Source organism: Erinaceus europaeus, chromosome 17 (assembly GCF_950295315.1).
Source record: "Erinaceus europaeus chromosome 17, mEriEur2.1, whole genome shotgun sequence".
Lineage (NCBI taxonomy): Eukaryota > Metazoa > Chordata > Mammalia > Eulipotyphla > Erinaceidae > Erinaceus > Erinaceus europaeus.
In genome coordinates, this window is record NC_080178.1 from 68,882,922 (window position 1) to 68,894,955 (window position 12,034).

A 12,034-nucleotide genomic window follows, 5' to 3' on the forward strand; every position below is an offset into this window, starting at 1 on the left:
CAGAAATTCTACACATGTATCAACAATTGTATATACTATAAACCATTAATTCCCCCCCCAATAAAAAATGTTTCCCTCTTTGTACTGCTTTAGCAGTGTCCCAAATATTCTGGTAGTTCATATCTTCATTTTTATTTATTTAAGTTATAGTATTTCTTTTTTTAGTTTTATTTTTATTTATACAAAGGAAACACTGACTAAACTATAGGATAAGAAGGGTACAACTCCACACAGTTCCCACCACCAGAACTCCGTATCATCCACCCCACCCCCCATAGCTTTCCTATTCTTTATCCCTCTGGGAGTATGGACCCAGGGTCATTATCCAGTTCAGTTTTAGGATAAGTCGTTACTCCTTTTTTAATTTTTATAAATTTCTCTGAACATGAAACAGTAGTAAAATCACCAGTCAGTTGTAAATCATGTAAATAAAAAGAGGGTTTAAGTAATCATAGAGTCAGGAGAAGTCACCTGAGAAAGCACAGGACTCATCATTTTCAAGGGCAGGGGTTCAAGCTCTGGCACCTGGAGAACTCCTTGGAGCAGTGCTGTGGTGTCTCCCTTCCTCTGTGTCTGAATCTCTCTCTCTCTCTCTCTCTCTCTCTCTCTCTCTCTCTCTCTCTGTAAGAAAATAGACCTAAGGAGGTTGCTCACTGATGATAGAATGCTTATGCCAGACCATGGTAATTCATAAAACATTTTTGACCTGTTCAGTTGATCTGTCATCTTCCAGTAAATCACTAAAATGACCAACACAATGGGAACAAAGAGAGACACTGGCTATATGTTCTGTAGTTACATCAAGGAAGAGTTCATGTATTCATCTGATCATCAACAATGGTTGGAAAAAAAAAAGCAGAAAATAACCAAAAGAAATCCTGTCTTGGAAAAAAAAAAATCCATATAAATCCAGAAGTACAAGCAGTGATGTCTTTCCAAGCTAACAGCAATTTAACCCATTTGGGAAAATAATTTCATTCTACAAATTAAAATCTCTTTTATGTATTGGTCCCTTGGAAGTCTTGTTACTTGTCGTGTCTTCCAAGTGGTAGACACGACAGTTGATCTGAATATGTACAGTGATCTTGAAATCTAACTCTACGGAAGCTAATAAAATTTGTAAGGGCACAATTTTCATTTCATTGTCCACACACAAGAATCTAGCATACAGTATATTAATACACCAGTACATAAAGCATCAGTACACTTGAACATGGATGTTTATTGAAGCGTCATCAAGAAAGATGAAAATAACCTGATGGTTTTTTATCAACAAGAATGAAAAAGTGTCAGATTTTATGTTATGAAAACAGACTTATCAATAAAATGAATAACACTACAATATAAAACAGGAGATTCCTAATTTATTTTTAAACTTGGAAAACTCAGTTGCTAGCCATTTGTCAAGTCAGCCATCTGTCACAATTCTTGTGATTTAAATTTTCTCTGCCATAATTTCACCAAAGCTCTTTTCATCTCATTGTTTCTCAAGCTGTAGATCAGTGGATTCAGCAGAGGTGTAAGCACTGTGTATGCCAATGGCATCAGCTTCTTGGTTTCGAGGGAGTAGCCAGATTTAGGTTGTGAATAAGTCATCTTGGTGGTGCCATAGAATAGGGTAACGGATGTGAGGTGGGAGGCACAGGTGGAAAAGGCATTTTGCCTCCCAGTGGTAGATGGCATCTTCAGAATGGCAAAGAGAATTTGAGTGTAAGACAAGAGGGTCAATAAAAAAAAGAACAGTAACAATCACAATTGTGCCTGTGAATGCATAGATTTCAGACACAAAGGTGTCTCCACAGGCAAGCTCAAGCACTAGGGGAGTCTCACAGAAGAGTTGACTGATTTCATTGGGACCACAATAGGGGAAACTAGACACCCATGAAGTGTGCACAGTATCCAGCATGATCCCAAAAAACCACAAAAACATTACTAATCTCATGAACATATTTTTGTTCATAATCACTGGGTAGCTCAGAGGATGACAGATTGCAGCATATCGGTCATAAGCCATAGCCCCCAGAAGAAAGCATTCAGTCCCTCCAAAAATAATAAGGAAATACATCTGGGCAAAGCAGCCTGCAAACGTAATTGTACTTTTTTCAGTGGAGAGGACAGTCAGGATTTCCAGCATAGTGGTTGCGCTGAAACCCACTTCCAGTACAGACAAGTTTAGAAGAAACAAGTACAAAGGGATATGGAGGCTCTTTTCCAAGGAGATGACAACTATAATGATGGCATTTCCCATCAGAGTTACCAGGTAAGCAACCAAGAAAGCCCCCAAAGAGCTGCTCTTGCAGCTCAGGATAGTTAGAGAATCCCAGAAGAACAAATTCAGTGACAGAGCTTTGATTTTGCCTTTCCATCCCATCAATTGACCATATGTCATTTTTCTGGACATAGTATAGAAAGTATGAAGTCACAATGAGTAGCTACAGCCAACCTCTGTTTTCATGCCATATAATCTTAGTAGATGTGTTAAAGAGAAGCCCGTCCTCACAGAAATTTAGTAACAGTATTGGGGAACAGCTAATAGTTGAACAAAAAAAAAATCTTTTAAATGAAAAGTGAAGAATTCTTTCAGAAATCTATTCTGGAAGTATAAAATAATATCAGAATTCCATTGCAATTCCATTGTACATTATACAATTTGTAATTAAGCATAGCATTAATGCAAAGGGGAATATTTATAACGTAGGTCCTGTTTATATATACTATATTTGCTGAAGGTATCATCTATTTTTCTAATTGCTGTGTAATGACAAGCTTAAGGTCATAAAAATCTGTCAGATGCCAGCGTGACTTTGCTGGGCAGATGACCTCACCACTGTGTCCTGGACCCCCACCTCTCCAGAGCCCAACCCCACTAGGGAAAGATAGAGGCAAGCTGGGAGTATGGATTGACCTGCCAATGCCCAGGTCCAGCAGAGAAGCAATTACAGAAGCCAGACCTTCCACCTTCTGCAGCCCATAAAGATCCTGGTTCATACTCCCAGAGGGATACAAAGTAGGAAAGCTTCTACCAGAGGCGATGGGATGTGGAACTCTGGTGGTGGAAATTATGTGGAGTTGTACCCCTCTTATCCTACAGCCTTGTTGATCATTATTAAATCAATTGTTTTGAAAAAAAGGCAAAAAAAAAAAAAACCTCACTTAAAAAGTCTGTCAGAAAAGGGAAAAGTTACCCATAACAAATTGTAAAAATCTATCAATTAGTGGCCCAGGATGTGGTGAAGTGAATTAAGCATTGGATAGTCAAGCATGGGTCCTGAGTTCAGTCCCTGAAATTACATGATGCTCTGTTTCTCTCTGTTTCTCTCTCTCTTCTCCTTCCTCTGTCTCTCTCTCTCTCCTCTCCCTCCCTCTTGCTCTCTCTGTCACATTAGCAAATAAATCTTTTATAAAAATCTATCACAATATTATGTATCTTTTTAAAAAAAATCTACCACAATATTATGTGTCTTTATTAAATTATGCATCTCAATTAAATGTGACAATACTCAGTAGAAGCACCAAGAAAAGAGTTTATATTTTAGAAGATCCTATATTTGGTAATGTTTAAAGCAAGCAAATAGACTTATGTATTATTGATTTGAACCCATGTTATACATAGGACTAACGTAGTGGGAATTCTCTTGGGTGAGTCTGCATGATATACCTTACTGACTATGTAATAAAAGAAAACCCCTTTTTATTTTTTAAAATTTTTTTTGCCTCCAGGGTTATTGCTAGGGTTTGGTGCCTGTACCACGAATCCACTGCTACTGGAGCTTTTTTTTTTTTCTTTCCTTTTCTTGCCCTTTTTTTTAAATCATTGTTGTGGTTGTTACTGTTATTGATGTCGTTGCTGTTGGATAGGACAGAGAGAAATTGAGAGAGGAGGAGAGACAGAGAGAAAGAGAGAAAGATAGACACCTGCAGGCCTGCTTCACCACTTGTAAAGTGACCCCCTGCAGGTGGAGAGCCAGGAGCTTGAACTGGGATCCTTACACAGATCTTTGTGCTTCGTCCCATGTGTGCTTAACTCGCTGCACTACCGCCTGACCCCCAAGAAAAACCCTGTTTTAACTGATAATAGATCTGAATCTCAAAGTTCCTCCCTCTCCCTGTCCTCTCCTCTCTCTCTTTCTCTCTCTTTCTCTTCCTCTCCCCCCCCTCTCCCCCTCCCCAGAACACTCCACTGCTCAGATCTGGCTTATGGTGGTTTGGGGAATTGAAGCTGGGACTTTGGAGCTTCATGCCTAAGAGTCTCTCCCTCTCTTCTGTTTAACCCCATTGAATTTCTCACCAAGTTACACATTTCATCATAAATAGTTGAAGATGGGAGATATCGCACCTGTAATGTGTGTAAGAGTCACAGCACCAGGGACAGCTCCATTGCTGTGGTGTCTCTCCCTGTCACCTCTGTCTCTGTTTCTTTAATTCACCCGGATATAGTAGAATCACACATACGTGATGCTCCAGTGCCACAAAAACCACTTTAAATCATAGCTATTCAAAAAAATAAATAAATAACTTACTGAAGCATCTGCCATATTTCAACCTCTACATCCTTGGGCATACCGTAGATCCCAGAGCTCAACAGACGGCTAAAAGGGGAAATAGAATCCCACTCCTTATTCCACTAGTTCCTTTTTATTATTGATTTACTAATAATATTGATTTACAAAACCATAAGATAACGGGGATATAACTTTACACCCTTCCCACCACCAGAGTTCTGTGCCCCCACTCCCAACACTGGAAACTGCAGTAGTTCTCCCAAGGTCACAGATATGGGCTGACTATTATTTCTATACCTATCTTTCTATTTTCAGATATATTATTGCCCATTTTGTCTATACAACTGCCTTCCCTTTCTAAGTCACACCTATTACTACTTTTAAGTGTTCTTCCTTTTTTTCCTCTTCTCTCTCAGGGTCCTGATGGAATTGGGGTTCAGCATCCTCTGGTCACCTTCCCCTAACATTTCTCCCCCTCTCGTATTATGAACCAAAAGTTTTTATGGGGTTCAGAAGGTGAGAGTTCTGGCCTTTGTAATTGTTTCTCTGCTAGCCCTGGGCATTGGCAGGTCGATCCATACCCCAGCCTGTTTCTATCTTTCCCTAGCAGGGTAATTATCCCACTATTTCTAATGCCTACATCTTATACCTTGCTCTACTTTTTCATTATATTCAGTAGAAACTGTACTTACATGAATATACAAACACAGATATCTATATTAATACTCTCGAAACTCCAAGTAGCATTTATTATGTCATTACCATATGTATTACAATATATAATAAGGTAGATACACACGTATATGTGTATATCTTTTTGTTCTTCTCTATATTTATGAAGCCTACAATGGTCTCTGACCCTAATGCCAAAACTTCTCTTGAGTAATGCCATCAAAAATTAGAAAAATGCAGACAGGTCCCTGGCACTCTGCATGGTGGAACAGTGATCAGCTCATTTTCTCTTGGTCATTTTTTTCCTTTAAAATAAATAATAACACTAAAAGTAGCATATGCATAATCTTCAGTTGCTTACCTATTGACTAGGTCTCTTTAAATGTCATAATAATTTCTCAGAATTTTTACTTCTAGTCAAAAAACGATCTTCTCATAAACACAACTCAGTAACTCAGTGCAATGTTTGCAGAATATGATATGACATTAAATCATATCGCCTAGAGAATCCATCCCTGGAGAATGTGGAATCACTTCATAATCACTTTCCAGTATTTTCCCATGATAACTAGAGAGGCCTAGACTTAGTCCCTCAGGTGCAAAAGCTCACGAACACAGACCTAGAGCACTGGTCCTTCACATTCCTACAGGAAACAAGTGCCTCTTCACACCAGACACTTGTGTTCACCATGACATCTCCCAGGAGGCAACAAAAGTGAAGTCTGAATAAGGTCATAAGTGGAGAAAGATGATAGTAGTGGAGTGACAGTGTGAGCAAAGACAAGTGAGGAAAAAGTAGAGAAGTGTTTACATGAGGGGCAGATTGTGGGGGACAAATTAAGAGAAGGTAAAAAAAAAAACAGAAGTCTGGATACCCACTACACACACCATTCTAAGAACTTTTTATTATTTGTGGTAGAAATATAAGGCCACCGTGAAAATCATGGTAGTTACCAGAGGGCAAGAGTGGGGGACATGTGGTATAGATGAAAGATTCCAACTGGTATGATGTATAAGAATTTTGTTGTGGGTGTGTGGAATTGTACATATGTGTGAATTTGTAAAATTATACTCCTCTTATAATGCCACAGTTAAATCAGTAAAAAATCAGTGTAAATAAATATATAGTCCCTGAATATTTTGAGAAACAATGTTCTCACAATTGATTTCATAGATGTCTTAGTCAAGTAGACTAAACCATAGTTAGGTAGACTAAATTAAGTGTGATTCACGCACACATGAATTAGCAAGCAAGCTAATAATTTACATAGGAACACGTACATATACACTGGGGCTCAGTGCCTGTACCACGAATCCACTGCTCCTGGAGGCCATTTTTTTCCCTATTGCTGTCCTTGTTGCTTTTGCCCTATCATCGAAGTTGTTGTTATTATTATTGTTGTTGTTATTGGATAGGACAGAGAGAAATGAAGAGAGGAGGGGAAGACAGAGAGGGAGAGAGAAAGACAGACACCTGCAGACCTGCTTCACCACTTGTGAAGCAACTCCCCATGAGGTGGAAAGCTGGGGACTCGAACTGGTATCCTTATGCTGGTCCTTGAGCTTTGCGCTATGCCCATCCCCTCCCTCTTTTTTTTTATTAGTGACTTAATAATGATTAACAAGATTGTAAGATAACAAGAGTACAGTTCCACACAGTTCCCAACATCAGAGTTCTGTGTCCCATCCCCTCTATTGGAAGCTTCCCTATTTTTTTTTATCCCTCTCTGGGAGTATGGACCAAAATTCTTTATGGGGTGCAGAAAGTGCAAGGTCTGGCTTCTGTAATGGCTTATCCTCTAAACATGAATGCTGGCAGGTTGATCCTTACTCCCAGCCTATTTCTATCTTTCCGTAATGGTGTGGGGCTCAGGAGAGGTGTAGTTCCAGGACACATTGGTGAGGTCATCTGTCCAGAGAGGTCAGGATGGCAACTTGGTGGCTGTGAAAGGCAGTAAAATATAAAGCAAATTGTTTAGTAAACAGGCACCCAAAAGTGGGAATAGTGCAAATGAAACTTAGAGTCTTCATGGGGAAGGAAGCTGGGAAGTCTTTTTAAAGTATGTTCCACGTGGCCCTGACTTTAGTAATTTTTCCCTGAGCCTGATAGCTAGCATGCAGGTGAATCAAAAGTATTGTCTGGGAAGATGGTGTCAGAGTTGAAAACAGGACTAGAATGCTGGATTAGGACAGAGAGTAGCTACAAGTATGAGAAGAGTATTTACAAACCATTAACTGTTAGCCCCATTGATTTCACCTAGGGCCCGTCCGTGTCTATTAATATTTAGCACAGGAGACTGTGTAACCTCTGAGTCCCTGTCAGTCTAGGCACACAGTCCATGGTCATGGCCAGAAACATTCTAGGCTGCACTCATTTTAGGACTAGTCTTCCTCAAGTGGCAGAGGAGGGTGACCCAGCCTCCCTTCAGAGAGTGAGGCTGTTCCTATAATTGCTGCTCTACAGTGAGGGCAAGATCCTGGAGAGGCCCACAAGAGGCTAATGACATTCCTGATGAAAGTGACCAGTGATGGTTCAGTGAGGGTTTCTCTTCCTCTTTATCTCCCTCTTAAGTTCTCTCTGGAAATATGGCTTCTTAGGAGTGATGCAGTCCTGTGCAGGCACCAAGAACCAGCTATAAACATAATGGCAAATATAAATAGATAATCAGTCCAGCAAAGATAAAACCTATGAAAGGATTTATGAATGCCTGCTTAATATTCTATTGAAAGATAGGTTATAAAACATTCAAATGTATTTGATTGAAGGTAAAAACGTACTGATTCCTGTCTTGGGGAAATGTGGCAATTACCTTTATGACAACAAAAAACCTGTAATTTGGGAGTTGAGCAGTAGTGCCTCGGGTTAAGTGCATGTGGTGTGAAGCACAAGGACAACATAAGGATCCTGGCTCTAGCCCCTGGCTCCCCACCTGCAGGGGAGTCGCTTCACAGGCAGTGAAGCAGGTCTGCAGGTATCTATCTTTCTCTCCCCCTCTCTGTCTTCCCCTCCTCTCTCCATTTTTCTCTATCCTATCCAACAACAATGACAGATGACATCAATAATAACTGCAACAGCAATAAAAAACAACAAGGGCAACAAAAGGAAAAATAAATAAATTTTTTAAAGCCTGTAATTCAGTATTTCCTTAATAAAGCGATACAGGAGTTGGGGAGGGGTCAAATATTACTCAAATTGGCTTCGATCAACTGGTGAGAAATGTTTGTTCTGCAAAATCCAGTCACTTTGTATTTTTGCTTCTCATTTAGCAGGCAGTAATAACAGTTAAAACACTGTTTTCCCCAAAGTTGAATGACAATGGGAAGAGTCTACCCCTTGAAGCAGAAATGGGAATCCTGTATAAATGATATAAATTCAGTAAAAGGGTCATGTTCTATTTGCTAATAAAAGTGTTAATAAGAAGGAAGTATTAAATGTGCCTGGGTGGCAACATGAGAAATTTCTCTAGGAAGTTATGCAGTGATGATATGATGCAAAGGTCACTGGAAACATTGAAATAACTAACCACTTATTTTCCCACAACTCAAAATAATAATGAATGTCCTAGCTTTATAAATGGAATTTGAGGAGATTTGGGATCTAGAAAGGAAAATGGAGCGAATGTTTCTAACATCATTGTTCTGTCATTTTAAACGATGATTCTCAATAGAGATGTCAGGGAAGACGCAGCATAGCTATCATTAACATTACATGGGGGATTCGACTTCCGGAGGCGGAGCTACGAGCAGCAGATCGCTTTCTCTCCTCTCCTCTCCTCTCCCGGATCAACTAGGAATACCAAAGGAGACCACCCGGACCGAAACAAGACAGGACTAGAATGACCACAGGAAACCAGTAAATCACCCATGAGTACAAACATGCGTGGCTGGTGACAGAGAGGAGAGAGGGGCCTAAGGAGAGATTAAGTGGCTGCTAACAGTTCAACAGTTTATCAGTGGAGACACCACCTCCAGTCTGCTCCACAACAAGGGGACAGCTGAAGGGAGGAAAGGACTCCCCAGAGACTCACTAAGTGCAACTCTGAGTCTCCATTGCTACTACCCTCAGAATCTGGAGCAGCAACAGGGAGGGACACCAGGGGACAGAGATGTAACCGGGAAACTCAGGAGAAGACCTATACCTCTGTGGCATAGCTGAGGGGCTGTGAAAGTCTCTTTGCATAACCACTAGATTATCTCTGCCACACCCTGCTTTATCTCTTGGTCAGGAGTCATTGATTAAGCTAAGAAGCCTATTGATAATTTAAAAGCCCTCAGGCTCCCATAGCCTACATGGAAGAAAAAAAAGAGGCTTTTACACCACTGAGCTCCAACTCAGGGATTGAAAAAACTGTTAACATATATAAAATGGTTAAAACAACAAGAAAAAATATTGGAGACTCAAACCAGGACAAGAGTCCAGCTAAAAGTCCTCCAGAGGGTGAAGCACAAAACAAGGAGTTCAACATCCAAACATTAGCTAAGGAAATAATAATAGGAGTGAGTAAAGAATTTGAAAAAATTGTAATCAGAAATGCAGGAACAACAAATGAGAAAATGGAAGAAAATTCTAATTATCTCATGGTTATTAGAGAGCTGAAAGCTGAAATCACTGAGCTAAGAAGGCAACTAGCTGAACAAGCTAAAACAGTATCAGAGCAGGGCAACAAAATAGATGAACTCCAGAAAGCAGTAGAGGGCAGAGAGAATAGAATCAATGAGGCTGAAAACAGAATTAGCAAGATTGAGGATGAATTAGAGACAACTAAAAAAGAAGTAAGAGATCTCAAAAAGAGATTAAGAGATGCTGAAAACAACAACAGAGTCCTATGGGATGACTTCAAAAGAAACAATATACGCATTATTGGCTTACCAGAGGAAGAAAGAGAAGGGGAGGAAGAAAGCATTCTCCAGGCCATAATAGCTGAAAATTTCTCTAGTCTAGACAACACCAAAGACATAAAGATTCAAGAAGCCCAGAGGGTTCCAAACAGAATTAACCCAGACCTAAAGACACCAAGACATGTCATACTTAGATTGGAAAGGAATAAGGATAAAGAAAAGATCCTCAAGGCTGCAAGAGAAAAACAAAGAGTCACCTACAAAGGAAAACCCATAAGATTAGCAGCAGACTTCTCCATACAAACAATACAGGCCAGAAGAGAATGGCAAGATATCTATTGAGTGCTCAATGAGAAAGGCTTTCAGCCAAGAATACTATATCCTGCTAGACTGTCATTCAGACTAGATGGAAGCATGAAAACATTCTCAGACAAGCAACAGTTGAAGGAAGCAACCATCACCAAGCCTGCCCTGAAAGAATTTCTGAAAGGTCTCCTATAAACAACCAGACCACCACAAATAGGACATATATCAAAACACTCTAAAACTCTACAAGAATGGTGTTAAAATATCTTCAATCTTTGATATCAATAAATGTCAATGGCCTGAATTCACCTATTAAAAGACACAGAGTAGGAAGATGGATCAGAAAACACAACCCAACAATATGTTGTCTACAGGAAACTCACCTAACACAACAAGACAAACAAAGACTTAAAGTGAAAGGATGGAAAACTATCATTCAAGCCAATGGCCCACAAAAAAGGGCAGGAACAGCTATTCTCATATCTGACATGATAGACTTTAAAATAGATAAGATTTAAAAAGATAGGAATGGACACTACTTAATGCTCAGAGGATCAGTCAATCAAGAGGACTTAACAATTATTAATATCTATGCACCCAATGAGAAGCCATCTAAATACATCAAGCTTCTACTGAAAGAGCTACAGCAATATATTAACAGTAACACAATCATAGTAGGGGACTTCAACACCCCACTATCTCAACTTGACACATCATCCAGGCAGAAAATCAGTAAAGACATAAGGGAGCTAAATGAAGAGATAGATAAACTAGAACTATTGGAAATTTTCAGAGTCATTCATCCCAAGAAACTAGAATACACATTTTACTCAAATCCACATGGAGCATTCTCAAGGGTAGACCATATGTTAGGCCACAAAGACAGCATCAGCCAATTCAAGAGCACTGAAATCATCCCAAGCATCTTCTCAGACCACAGCAGAATTAAACTAGCACTTAAGAATCAACAAAAGATTAGTAACAGTCCCAAAATGTGGAAGCTCAACAGTACACTTCTTAACAACTTCTGGGTCAAAGAGGAAATCAAGGAAGAAATCAAAATGTTTCGAGAGTTCAATGAAAATGAAGAAACAAGCTATCAAAATATTTGGGACACAGCTAAAGCAGTCCTAAGAGGGAAGTTCATAGCTATACAAGCACACATTAGGAAACAAGAAAAGGCACAAATAAACAGCCTGATTGCACATCTTAAAGACCTAGAAGAAGAACAACAAAGGAATCCTAAAGCAACCAGAAGGACAGAAATCACTAAAGTTAGGGCAGAAATAAATAACATTGAGAATAGGAAAACCATCCAAAAGATCAATGAAAGTAAATGTTGGTTCTTCGAAAGAGTAAACAAAATCGACAAACCTTTAGCCAGACTCACAAAACAAAAAAGGGAGAAGACCCAAATAAATCATATAGTAAATGAAAGACGAGATATCACAACAGACATTGCAGAAATTCAACATATCCTGCGAGGCTTCTATGAACAACTATATGCCACCAAGCTAGAGAACCTGGAAGAAATGAATGATTTCCTAGATACCTATCAACTTCCAAAACTAAGTAAAGAGGAAGTGGATAACATGAACAGGCCCATCACGGCTAATGAAATTGAAACAGTTATCAAAAATCTTCCGGAAAATAAAAGTCCTGGACCAGATGGTTTTACAAATGAATTCTACAAAACTTTCAAAGAAAAACTAATA

General features: G+C 39.4%; 1 pseudogene; it reads right to left on the reverse strand.

Annotated features, from left to right (window-relative positions):
- Nucleotides 1-1,202: 1,202 nt before the first annotated feature.
- LOC132534088 (olfactory receptor 10A3-like) lies at nucleotides 1,203-4,419 on the reverse strand (annotated as a pseudogene).
- Nucleotides 4,420-12,034: the final 7,615 nt, after the last annotated feature.